This window comes from Bos indicus, chromosome 2 (genome assembly GCF_029378745.1).
Source record: "Bos indicus isolate NIAB-ARS_2022 breed Sahiwal x Tharparkar chromosome 2, NIAB-ARS_B.indTharparkar_mat_pri_1.0, whole genome shotgun sequence".
NCBI classification, from domain to species: domain Eukaryota; kingdom Metazoa; phylum Chordata; class Mammalia; order Artiodactyla; family Bovidae; genus Bos; species Bos indicus.
Window position 1 is genome coordinate 28,690,321 of NC_091761.1, and position 13,031 is coordinate 28,703,351.

At 37.3% G+C, this 13,031-nt stretch overlaps 1 protein-coding gene across 5 annotated transcripts in view; it reads right to left on the reverse strand.

The window, feature by feature from the left end:
• The window catches only part of B3GALT1 (beta-1,3-galactosyltransferase 1), a 619,500-nt gene that overhangs the window by 412,006 nt on the left and 194,463 nt on the right, over positions 1-13,031 (reverse strand). For 4 of the 5 annotated variants that reach the window (XR_011569376.1, XR_011569375.1, XR_011569372.1 and 1 more), the window contains exon 2: positions 713-797. The exons of the other annotated variant lie outside the window; for it this stretch is intronic. The gene's annotated coding sequence lies outside the window, so the exon portion shown is untranslated. The remainder of the gene's footprint in view (positions 1-712; positions 798-13,031) is intronic. 5 annotated transcript variants of the gene reach the window in all.

Genomic DNA, 13,031 nt, shown 5'->3' on the forward strand with positions numbered 1-13,031 from the left:
TAGTAACAGCAAATGTTTCTACAAGAGAAGTTGAAAATTGTTAGACTTCTACAAGTCCTGTCTGTGGCTTTGCTAAGGCTGTTTTATTGCTTTACTCTGCTGTGAAATAAACTAACACATTTTGCTCCCTAATCTCCTACGTCTAATTTTTTTTTCTGACCTAAAAATCCTTACCAGAGCCTTAAGTATCCCATCAAGTCTATAATAATACTGACTTGAGCCAGTGAAAAAGTATGCTCTGCCAGCATGTTCTATAAGATAGCCTTCCATCACCACAAAGTTTCAGACATTCTTTTTTGGAACCAGCAAAGAAAATAAGCTGGCTTTGGCAGTCAATCATGGACTGCTCTAATTCGATGAATCCATTTTCTACAGGCTTTACTTGGCAAGCTCTTCCCACTGCCTGCAAAGTGACTAGTTCTTCGTAAACCTCCTTTGCAATTCTACATACCTTCTATATCCCCAAATGCTATATGTTATTGAAAATATATTTTAAAGAAGAACTTTTAGAGGAAATATCTACTTTTGGAGATTTTTTCCTTTTTTTCACTTAAAAGTTTATTGAAATATAGTTGATTTACAATATTGTGTTAATTTCTGCTGTACAGCAGAGTGAATCAGTTATACATACATACATATATATATATATATATATATTCTTTTTCATATTATTTTCCTTCTACAACCTGTCACACACATGTTGGTTACTCACAGAACTGTCTTGAAGATAAGGGAAACCAATGGTTACTGCTGTGTAGAGCGTAGAGGAGTCAGGAAGAAGGGCTATGTTCCTAGCTCTGAAAATTAGGATTATTTAGGTTATTTATTATAATATAATAAGTTCCATGTTATTTATTAGTATATTGTAATAGTTTATATTACATACATATATTATTTACATAATAGATTATTAACATTGGAGTTATTTAGATTATTACTGATGGGTTTCACTTTTCAAATGGAGGTTCATAGTACAAAGTTATAAATTGAGTGGTACTTCTGAACTCTACATGTAAGAATCTTGTTCTCTATATTTTTGGAATTCTTAAGAGCAAATGGTTAGAGACTGGGGAAGATAGGGCCAGTAAAACCTCCAAGAAGAGACACAGAATAGTTTTTTAAATAATATTGTCCTTCCTTATTACTCTTATTATCACAGACACAAAAAAAGCACATACTTCATGGTTACATTTAAATGAAGTTCTAGAAAGGACAGAAAAGAGGCTGTAGTAATAATAAGAACAGTGGTTATGAGAGATTAACTGGAAAGTAGCAGGAGGGAACTTTCTAGAATAATGTGAAATCTATATATTTGGTTGAGATAGTGATTATATGAGTAAATAGATGTGAAAAAAAAGAAAAACAACTATGAAGCCATGTCTATAAAATCTACATTTTATTATAAGTAAATTATACCTCCATTTAAAAATTGGACTCAAAGAGATCTCTAGATTTTGCAGTGATTTTGAATCAGAGAGTTTTTAAGAAGGAATCACTACCTCTTTCCTGGTCAGCAAAAAACATTACATCCTTTCTTTCACTCAAGTATCCACTCAACAAAGATTTATTAAGCACAAATATATCCAGAGCTAACACAATGGCAGTGAGTTAGAGAAAAGAATGGCTAGCAAAATAGACACTGCTCCTATTATGGAGTTTAAAAGTCTGTCACCAGAAAACAGAAAATTAAAATGCACAAAAACAAGCAGTTATGGCTGTGGCATTGAGGGAAAGCCCCATGTTTTAACAAAGGACTTGCATCAAAACAGAATGAAGTATTTTATGTTAAATCCCAAGCTAATCTGAGCTGAAAATATTGGTGTGCGCTGAGTCATTAAAAGCTGTTAGAGCAATCAGACCAAAGCAAACCAACTAACATTTTTTTCTATTAATCCAACTCTATATATTCTTAAAGCTACTGAATCAAAACATCAAAACACTTTTCACATCAAATTTCATTTTGACATTCAATGTTTTTTTTAACAAACAAAATTTAGGTCTTGCACACCCTAGGGCATCTTATATATACAGCTGTCCATGAGGATAACATGGTGTTAAATAACTCTCTTTCCCATGAGCAAATCCCAGCTGGGAAGACAGGTGCATCTACTTCTGGTGACTATTGCCAGTGAGGGATTTACAAGCTCTCCTAACAAGGAGTATTATGCATATTCACACGAAACCCAAGCTTGTGACCGGTGCGGTACTTGATATACAAAGTACAACCAAGAATAGATCAGCATTCCAATATAAAATGTTATCAGGTCAACACAGCTCCCTCCCCAAACAATTTTAAATGAAGTCCCTTTATGGGCAATCCAATTTTTGAATCATACAAAAATTTTCCTTAGCCTAACTGGTATAAAAAAATCTCCTCGTTCCTTTTTATTAAAGGTTTTCTAACCTGTTTGTCCCAAATTCTTTCCAAAATGGGAGGAGCTGTTTATAAGATGAAAAGATACAATTAAAAAGTGGGAAAAAAAAAAAAAAAAACCATGAACCATATAAGTTACTGAATTTCTAAGCTTCTAAGGAGGCTATACTACTTATTGTATGAAACCGTCTAGAAGAAAATCAACGTGATTTTTTTCCCAAAGACTGCTTTAAGAGAAAACAAAGCCTCCCAGGTGGCTCAGTGGTAAAGAATGCGCCTGCCAATTCAAGAAGACACAGGTTAGATCCCCGGGTCAGGAAGATACCCTGAAGAAAGTGACCATTAAAACCCTACGGTAACCGGGACACTGGATAACTATCTCAATCGTGATAGCCATGTCACGTATCTTCAGAAAATATTGCCAGATTGCTGTCGAAACTGTGGATAGACACTTTAATTACTTCCTTACTCTCATCGGTGATAAACTAAAAAGAAATGCTCTACTGCTGAAAAGGAACAACAGTTCCTGTTTCTGTAAGTTTAGCCTATTTAATATTTAAGAACTGTGTATATTTTGCCCAATAATACATTGTTTTTAAATCCTACATTTCATTTTTATTCCTCAAACAGTTGATAGCACAATGAAGCGTTTTCCTAGCATTTTAGTGTAGTTTTTTCCCTCCACTTTTCTAATTTTCAGTCTCCAATCTCCCTTGAGTTTTGGTTTCTATGCCTTGTTTTTGCCAGGGGGAATATCAGCTCTCTGTGTTCCCACTTTCTTAATAGTTCTTTGGTATTCACTCTTACTCTAAGAAACACTTTAGGGTAAAATGTGGTATGTGAGCATGGGAGGTTTGAAGGAAACAAAATTCTGGCATTTAAGACTTTCTTATTCTCCATTCATTGGATACATAACTGTGGTGCAAAATCCTAGATGATGTCTAATGGTTTTTGCATTGCCACAGCTTCCTTCACTCTCAAAGATGTCACATAATGACATTTAGTCTGCAAGCCTGTATCCAGTGATAAGACAAGGTTTTCCTGTGTCCCCAGAGCAAATTTTAACAGCTCCACATTTAACAAATCTATTAAACCCTAAAATCTATCTAGCAGTAGTGAAACATCTTGAGAGAGGAAGTAAAATCTTTAGAACTAGTGACTTAGGACAGAATTTTTCCAGAGGTTCAATTTTAGGCATTAGCTCTACTGTGTATGTGTACTTCAGATAAGCTCCAAAGTAAGTAATCAGCTCCCAGTATGTGCCTGTCACTGTGCAAGGAACCAAGGACACATGAATAAAACATGGCTCTTTTGCTAAAGAGGCTTGTAGCCTAGCCAAGGAAGGTAAGGGGGCATAAACACATTACAAGGTAAGTTAGTGCCATTTAGGCTTCCCCTGGTGGCTCAGATGGTAAAGAATCTGCCTGCAATGCATAGCCCGGGGTTCGATCCCAGGGTCGGGAAAATCCCCTGGAGAAGGGAATGGCAACCCACTCTACTATTTTTGCCTAGTTTTGTCCATGGAGAATTCCATGGACAGAGAAGCCTGGTAGACTACAGCCCATGGAGTTGCAGAGAGTTGGATACGACTAAGTGAATAACACACACACACATGTGCCAAATGGAAACACACGACTAGGGGAAAAAAAATGTAGGTTGGACACTCAATTTCCCAGATTAGGTGGGAAGTACTATGATGTGTAAATCTTTTTTTTAATATTTGTGCTGAGTATAATATTCAGGTTGAATTTTCTCAAAAATGCACATGCCAAGAGGCTTATTATGATATTTTATGAAATAACATATATAACATTCTCAGTGCAGTATCTGATATGGAACAATTGTGAAGGAAGGGAGGGAGGGAGGGAGGGAATATTAAACACTCCTACTGTGAATTTGACTTATCATTATAACTCTTTTGGGTAAATCTTTCATGTGTAAAACATCTGGGATTAGTTATCACAGTTCTCATTCCCCTAGAAGACATCTAACTCATTCAAACAGGTTGCTGGGTGTTATATCTGAGGGAAAGCTGTATATTCCGCTAAGACTAATGCTCACGTGGCTCACCTATCAGCCATTTGAGGGAGTGCTCAAGAGACAGATGAGCAGAGGAGAACTTCAGGCTTTTTAGCAAGGTCCATGAATAGGTCTGCATATCTGTCTTAGATATATGGGGTGGACGAATTGTGAAAGACTCAAATGAATCAAAAGAAGACCGGGTATCTTTAATGCAAAGGAGGCATTTACCAAGTATATCCTTTTTGGTTATCTGATTTTTTAAATGGCAATTTGAACTAGTTTACAACGATGTAAATTACAGATAACTCATAGAAGTTAAAGCAGCACTTATGCAAGGATATGCAAATTCCTTCTACTGGAGGGAAAATTCCTCTCCTCATACCAACTCTATGTAAAAATGCCAGTTTTGGATCTATCTGTAGATTCATTTCAACACTCCTGACCCAACTATGCACCTCTGGTGTTCTGAACTCTCTGCTGAATCAGTTGATAACATCTTATTAGTTTCCTCATTAATAATGGAGTCAAATAAAATTTTCAAGTTATTTTCATATTTGTATAAAAATCTTGAGTTTGCTTTTAAACATTACATTTTAATAATATATTTATAATATTTGTATTTTGATTTTCCATAATAATAAAAGAAATAATGCAAGTGCTTTCTGGGTCTTCTGGACCACACTACCTTATCACCATGTGCTCTCATATGAACCTAGTGTTCATGTCTGTAAACACAATCATTTGGGCATCAAGAAGTATTAATAGGAACACAGACAAAAAAGGACAATGATGACACTGCACGGAATTTCCACAAAATAGGGAGAATGGTCACTAAATAGGGAGAACTGTCACTATACTACACTGGATTGTACACGAGAATCTGTACATTAGCAAGCCCATGTCTTCTTCACATGGTGAACAGACATTTCATGTCCACAAAACGCCACCTCTACATTAAAAAACAATATTGTGACATTGAATTTCTCATATTTAGAAATTTGTTTGCATTCATTTGTAACTATGTTTTGTAAGAAGTATAAGCATAAGGTATTTATGCCTGGCTTTATGTTTGCATATTTTTAAGTAACACTGAAAAAAAAATGATTTAATGCCAGGGTTCACATAGAAGATTTTTGTGCTTCTTTTTGTTTTTCCTTAAAAAAGACTTTATAGGTTATATAAGTTTAAGAAACACTGGCCGACAACATTGTGGAAAATGTATATTTCAAATTTTGCATTTGTGGAAATTTAGTATAAAGCTTTGGTGTCCTGAAAGAGATTATTTCAATCTCATGATCAACTTTAATTCTTCCTGACTTTCCATCAGACCATATACTATAAGAATAAAGAACGCTCAAAATAAATGTCATTATTTTTTAAATCTAGTCCTAATGAAACTTTCAAAGTTCCCCTGTGTAGGTGTAAAATATCATTACCTCTTTGGATTTTGATGTATTATTAATTTGAGCTTAGTAATATTAGAATCAGACTATGATATTATTTTATTAGAAAAGACTGTAAGGAGCGGCAGATTTATGCTGTATCTATTTTAAACCCAAGAAGAAAGGAAATATACCAAATATGCATTGTGTAAACTATGGAATCATTTTCTACTCTTCTAAAAAACAGAAGAAATCTTGGGAAATTATAGCTAGGAAGGAAGTATTTTTTTTTTCTATTTAAATAAAAAAAAATTTTTATTTACAATATTGTGTTCATTTCTGCCATACAACAATGCAAATCAACCATAATTATACATACATCGCCTCCTTCCCTAGCTGCCCTCCACCCCACTCCCCATACCATCCCATCCCTACAGGCCATACCTATTTGCAGGGAAGGAGATGCAGATGTAGAGAATGGACTTGTGAACACAGCAGGGGAGGGACAGGGTGAGACAAATGGAGAGGGCAGCATCAAAACACACACACACACACACACACACACACACACACACTATCAGGTGTGAGCTGGACAGTTGGTGAGAAGTTGCTGCATGCATTCTGTGATGATCTGGAAGTATGCTTCAATTATTTTAAAAAACTTTTCTTTATGATATTATTCATTAACCGTTTATAGAACTCAGCCCCACCAGGGAAACCCTTAAAAGTCATGTATCCTGGGTTACTTCTGAGGATCTATCGGAGTGTTCTCTTGAGAGGTAGAGAAAGAAATGCCAAATACGCAGTTAACTCTTCCATGAGACAGCACAAGTGCAGATTTCTAGATGTGGCTTTAAACTTGGAAAGGTAGGGTTCCGGTCCCACTACATGGGGTGGGAGCTTGCGGATTTTTATAGTTACTTTAGTGACTAAGGAAAATTCTCAGCATTTAGTAGATTAGGGGCATGTCCATTGTTTGCTTACTTATCCCTAGTTCCCAGCATACAGTAGACATTCAATAAATGAACCAATGATGTTTGTAGGTAAGAGGATTCAACTGAAACAGCAAGTTCACATTAGATTTTCAAAAACAGACTCAATTATAGCATGTGTTGCTCTATTATAGCAAAAACATCTTAGTGTTAACTGTATTTTAACTGGAGAACATTACTTCAGTTCAGTTCAGTCACTCAGTGGTGTCCAACTCTTTGTGGCCCCATGAATCGCAGCATGCCAGGCCTCCCTGTCCATCACCAACTCCCAGAGTTCACCCAGACTCACGTGCATCACGTCGGTGATGCCATCCAGCCATCTCATCCTCTGTCGTTCCCTTCTCCTCCTGCCCCCAATCCCTCCCAGCAGCAGAGTCTTTTCCAATGAGTCAACTCTTCGCATGAGGTGGCCAAAGTATGGAGTTTCAGCTTTAGCATCATTCCCTCCAAAGAACACCCAGGGCTGATCTCCTTTAGAATGGACTTGTTAGATCTCCTTGCAGTCCAAGGGACTCTCAAGAGTCTTCTCCAACACCACAGTTCAAAAGCATCAATTCTTTGGTGCTCAGCTTTCTTCACAGTCCAACTCTCACATCCATACATGACCACTGGAAAAACCATAGCCTTGACTAGATGGGCCTTTGTTGGCAAAGTAATGTCTCTGCTTTTGAATATGCTATCTAGGTTGGTCATAACTTTCCTTCCAAGGAGTAAGCGTCTTTTAATTTCATGGCTGCAGTCACCATCTGCAGTGATTTTGGAGTCCAAAAAAACAAAGTCTGACCCTGTTTCCACTGTTTCCCCATCTATTTGCCATGAAGTGATGGGACCAGATGCCATGATCTTCGTTTTCTGAATGTTGAGCTTTAAGCCAACACTTTCACTCTCCTCTTTCATCAAGAGGCTTTTTAGTTCCTCTTCACTTTCTGCCATAAGGGTGGTATAATCTGCATATCTGAGGTTATTGATATTTCTCCCGGCAATCTTGATTCCAGCTTATGCTTCTTCCAGCCCACTGTTTCTCATGATGTACCCTGCATATAAGTTAAATAAGCAGGGTGACAATATACAGGCTTGACTGACGTACTTCTTTTCCTATTTGGAACCAGTCTGTTGGTCCATGTCCAGTTCTAACTGTTGCTTCCTGACCTGCATATAAGTTTCTCAAAAGGCAGGTCAGGTGGCCTGGTATCCCCATGTCTTTCAGAATTTTCCACAGTTTATTGTGATCCACACAGTCAAAGGCTTTGGCATAGTCAATAAAGCAGAAATAGATGTTTTTCTGGAACCCTCTTGCTTTTTCAATGATCCAGCAGGTGTTGGCAATTGGATCTCTGGTTCCTCTGCCTTTTCTAAAACCAGCTTGCACATCTGGAAGTTCACGGTTCACGTACTGCTGAAGCCTGGCTTGGAGAATTTTACTAGCGTGTGAGATGAGTGCAATTGTGCAGTAGTATGAGCATTCTTTGGCATTACCTTTGGGATTAAAATGAGAACTGACCTTTTCCAGCCCTGTGGCCACTGCTGAGTTTTCCAAATTTGCTGGTATATTGAGTGCAGCACTTTCACAGCATCATCTTTCAGGATTTGAAATAGCTCAGCTGGAATGCCATCACCTCCACTAGCTTTGCTCATAGTGATGCTTACTAAAGCCCACTTGACTTCACATTCCAGGATGTCTGGCTCTAGGTGAGTGATCACACCATCGTGATTATCTGGGTCATGAAGATCTTTTTTTGTATATTTCTTGTTGTATAGTGTATTTTTGCCATCTCTTCTTAATATCTTCTGCTTCTGTTAGGTCCATACATTTTTGTCCTTTATGGAGCCCATCTTTGCATGAAATGTTCCCTTGGTATCTCTAATTTTCTTGAAGAGATCTCTAGTCTTTCCCATTTAGAATAAATACAAAGACATGTAACTGGGACATTTATTATTCTTTGTTTTAGCTTGTGGAGATAAGTAAACATCAATAAATATACAGTACACCTATCATTATATTCCACTGTGGATTTCCTTCATAGTGGAGTATTTTGCTATTAAACTAAGTGCTGATTTTTTTCAATTTCCTTTAGTTACATTATTCCACCATATTTAGGTAGCGAAGAGGACTTTCTCCATGCTTCAGGGTATGGTGATTCAGAGAGAACAAAGAATCATTATTTTGACCTTTGAGCAATTAATTTGACCTTTGTAAGTCAACAGTGCAGACAGTAGTCATTAAAACCATGGCTTTGAATTACAAGTAGCAGCAGCCAGAGAGGAAAAAAATTCCAAAAGCTTGGATTTAAATATCAAGAAGCAAATCCTAGGGGACTTGGAGCAAGGGTTTACATCATAGAGCGGTGAAAAGCAAAAAAAACTGAGAGATGCCAGAAGAGCAGTTTTCCCTACAAAACAGAGAGGTGATAAAAATACAGATCATTTCTAGACTAGAAAAGGAGAAAGAAATAGAAAAAGGAGAACAAAGAGAGCACAGACAATATGGTGGCTCTATTTCCTGAACCTACTTTGGGGTTGAAATTCATGAGTGGGATGACATAAAATACCGCAGATATTTAGTAAATATCGTACTAGTGACTTACACCACATCTACTCTGGACCTTGAGAAGAAAATAACCTTGCGGGTTACCCTTCAACAAACTAGTCAGCTTCAGTAGATAGAAAAGTCAGCCAGGCAGATCTAGGTAACGTGTCTGAGATGGACACCTGTCCTATCCAAGTTTTATTCACCTCTCACAACATGTGGAAGAAATAGCAGAAATTCTCAAGATTATGACTACTGAACTAAGAAATAATAATAGCTAAGAATCAGAGAGCCTAAAGGGTTTGGCACAAGGTAATTCCACAACAGAACAAAATTTGCAAGATGGGCAGCTCCAGTTAGGGATCAGATGGAGGTTGCTGCTAAATCTCAGAGGACCAGGCAATCAGTAAAAGCCGAACCGAGTTAAAGCCAAACCCAGCTGTAGGGCTGCAGGGGCAGAACTTAATGTTTCAACAGAACAACTTCCATGTTGTCAATGCCTGCAATTGTTGTTTAGTTGCTAAGTCATGTCCGGTTCTTTTGTGACCCTAGGAACTGAAGCCCACCAGGCTCCTCTGTCCATGGGATTTCCCAGGCAAGCATACTGGAGTGGGTTGCCATTTCCTTCTCCAGGGGATCTTCCCAACCCAGGATTTGAACTGGTATCTCCTGCTTGGCAGGCAGATTATTTACCACTGAGCCACCTGGGAAGCACCACTGTCTATAGGGCAGGCATTAAATACAACCAAGAGCACAGATGACAGAGACACAATCATAGATGAGACAATTTTGACTCTGAGACAATTTTGATTCTAGGACAATATCTCCAAGGTGTGCCTACAGTACTGTAAATAATATCTAAGGCTGTGCTTCTAAAGAGCTTGTTACATCTGCCCATTGTAAAGAAATTCTTTATAATGGCATGAAAACTACTATCCCAGACCTCTAATGTTTTATTGCAAAGCAGTTTTTTGCTATTTTAAAGTTCTGTTTTATATATGTTCTATTGTAATGTTCTGGGCCAACTTGCACAATACTCAAAATGTAACCAAACATCAATTCCGTTTGAAACAGTAAATAGACCTTCCAAATGCCATTCACAGTTATTAGTATCTTCTATCCTTTCACAATTTGTTTTTGTTGTTTACTTTTCCATCAGCTTACTGAAAAGGCATGGGTGGACAAATAGATGTACTCGAAACTGATGATTCAATGGAATGTGTATAAGGAGAAATAATAACTTTAAAATGTTGAATAGTTTTCACAATCACTCATTCTTGAAAACTACTATTAGACACCAAGGTACATTGACAAATGGTCTAATAGTTTCTCAGCAGTGGTCATCATAGAAGAATTGGTAATGCACTCTATTATTTTGTTAGACATTCACTTCTAGTGCCATTACAGTGCCCATAAAATGCTCTGATAACTTACAATCAGGATGCAACTAAAGTAATATATTACAGGCTTCATAAAAATGTTTCTTTGGAACTCGCTTCCACATTATTATAGCATCTCACTTATCAACCTGCTTCTTTTGTCTAATCGTCTCCTCTCGTTTATTCTTAAGACCCTTAAACAGTTTGGGCAGCTAGTTTTTATTTGAAGATTCTGGTTCTATCACTGTATATGGTTGATTATCACTTGGGCTGGAGCAACAGATGTGTGGCTGGGCCAAGGATGTGGGTGCAATGGGGAAAGACAGAGTGGGTCACATAATGTCAAGGACGTCATTTCATCCTACACCTCTACTCTACTTGCTGACTTTTTAAGCATCTTTATGTCCTTCTTCCTCTTTTTCCAAAGACTAAACTATCACCCTCCTCTCCACGAACAGGGTTTAAATCAGATCAACACTCAAAAGCACATGTGCTCATAAGTGGGCAAAATCTCAAACATAAAAAGAATTTGCCCATGTCTTCGCTTTTGCTCCTCCTATTGAGTTATGCATTAGGATTCTTTGATGACTCTTAAAACTTGAATAATTAACAAAAACATGGATGTGATCAAACAGTTTGAAGGTAATTGGCCAATCTGCTCCTTTTATCTTCTCTAGACAGAATTATTTACAAAATGACAGTACTTACTTAAGAAAGACTTTCTGAAAAGTTAGATGAAGGTCTTTTTTCTTCTTTTCTTCACATTCGGTCACCCGCTTTTCTCTCTTTTTCCCTCTTTGCCTCCTCTTAATTTCTTTTTGATGATTCCATTTTTCAATTAAAATTAAATATGAATCACAGGTGATAAAATCAATCGCTCAACTTTGCTCAAAAATTTAAGGAAGCCACTATTTCAGTGAGAGGTATAGAGGATAAAATTTCAAATTTTTATTTTGAATGCAGTACCTATATTTTTATATGAGGAAATACCCTTTAGAATAGAATGTTTTATTAAGATACTAAGACCCTAAATGGTCAAAAGAATTTCAAAAGTGTCAACGGTATTCCCCCTTAAAGGCAAACGCCAAAAGCTGTCAAGGTTTAGCAAGAAGGATCATTTTTTGTGTCTTCCAATACCAGTTGCTTTAAAGATGCAGGCCCCAGAACTGAATGTAACTTGAAGCCACAACCTAGGGGGCAAGATATGATGTTTTCTGAACTCCTGATCATAGCAATAATAAATACCTATAACTATTGTCCACTGACATTAGAAAAAAGCTCAATACATTTAGCTGTCCTGGCTGGCTGTGCTATTGCAGATAAATAACTTAGATCTGCTAACCTGAATTCTAAGCACTGTCCACAATAGAAGCAGGCCAACTGCATGAAGGTCATATACTGTTCTTTCTGATCATAATTTGCTATCACGTGTTGTTACTGGTCCCCCAGGATTCCTATGCTGAAGTCTTACCTCCCAGGACCTCAGAATGTGACCTTATTGGGAATACGGCTATTGTCCATGTAAGAAATTAAGATGAGGTCATACTGGAGTAGGATGGGTCCCTAATCCAATATGACTGCTGACTTTGTAAAATGGGGAAATTTGGACACAGGCACACACACAAGGAGAACACCAGGTGAAGAGGAAGGCAGAGATCAGGGTGATGCAGCAGAAGCCAAGGAACAACAGAGAATGCCAGCAAAAGCCTAGAAGTTAGGAGAGAGGCATCAAACAGACTCTTCCTCACAGCCTGCAGAAGAAACCGAACCTGCTAGAACCTTCTCACACTTCTAGACTCTCATATATGGTGAGACAATAAACTCCTGTTGTTCGAGCCACTCAAACTATGGTACTTTCTTACGGCAGCCTTACCAAACTCATACAGCTGTTTAGTAAGAAGACACATAAAATCTGATGTGATATTTACAATGCATAGCACGTATATTTATTTGTTACTATGGGGAGATAAAATCTTCAATCATCCAGTAATTATATCTGAATTGGCAATTCAAAATTTTTAGAATCACTCTAGAATCACATTTATGTACTCCCTTTGGAGAGCAAACCACATGATGCATAATTTACATTTTAACATCTAGGTCAAAACCACATCAAATTTTAGGAGTCTACCAAATACTGAGCATAAGAACTTACAATGTAGCTTCAAGAGCCAATTCAATTACTGTTGACTGCCATTTCAACCTGTGTCATGTCATTTGTATCTGAGATAACTATAAGAGTAGATCCAGGTTTTATGTGGCCTGAATCTTATACAAGTTTAGGATCCCTATTAAAAAGAAAAGGAGATAAGACTAAAAGTCCAAAATTAGATTTGTATGTAATAGACTCACAGA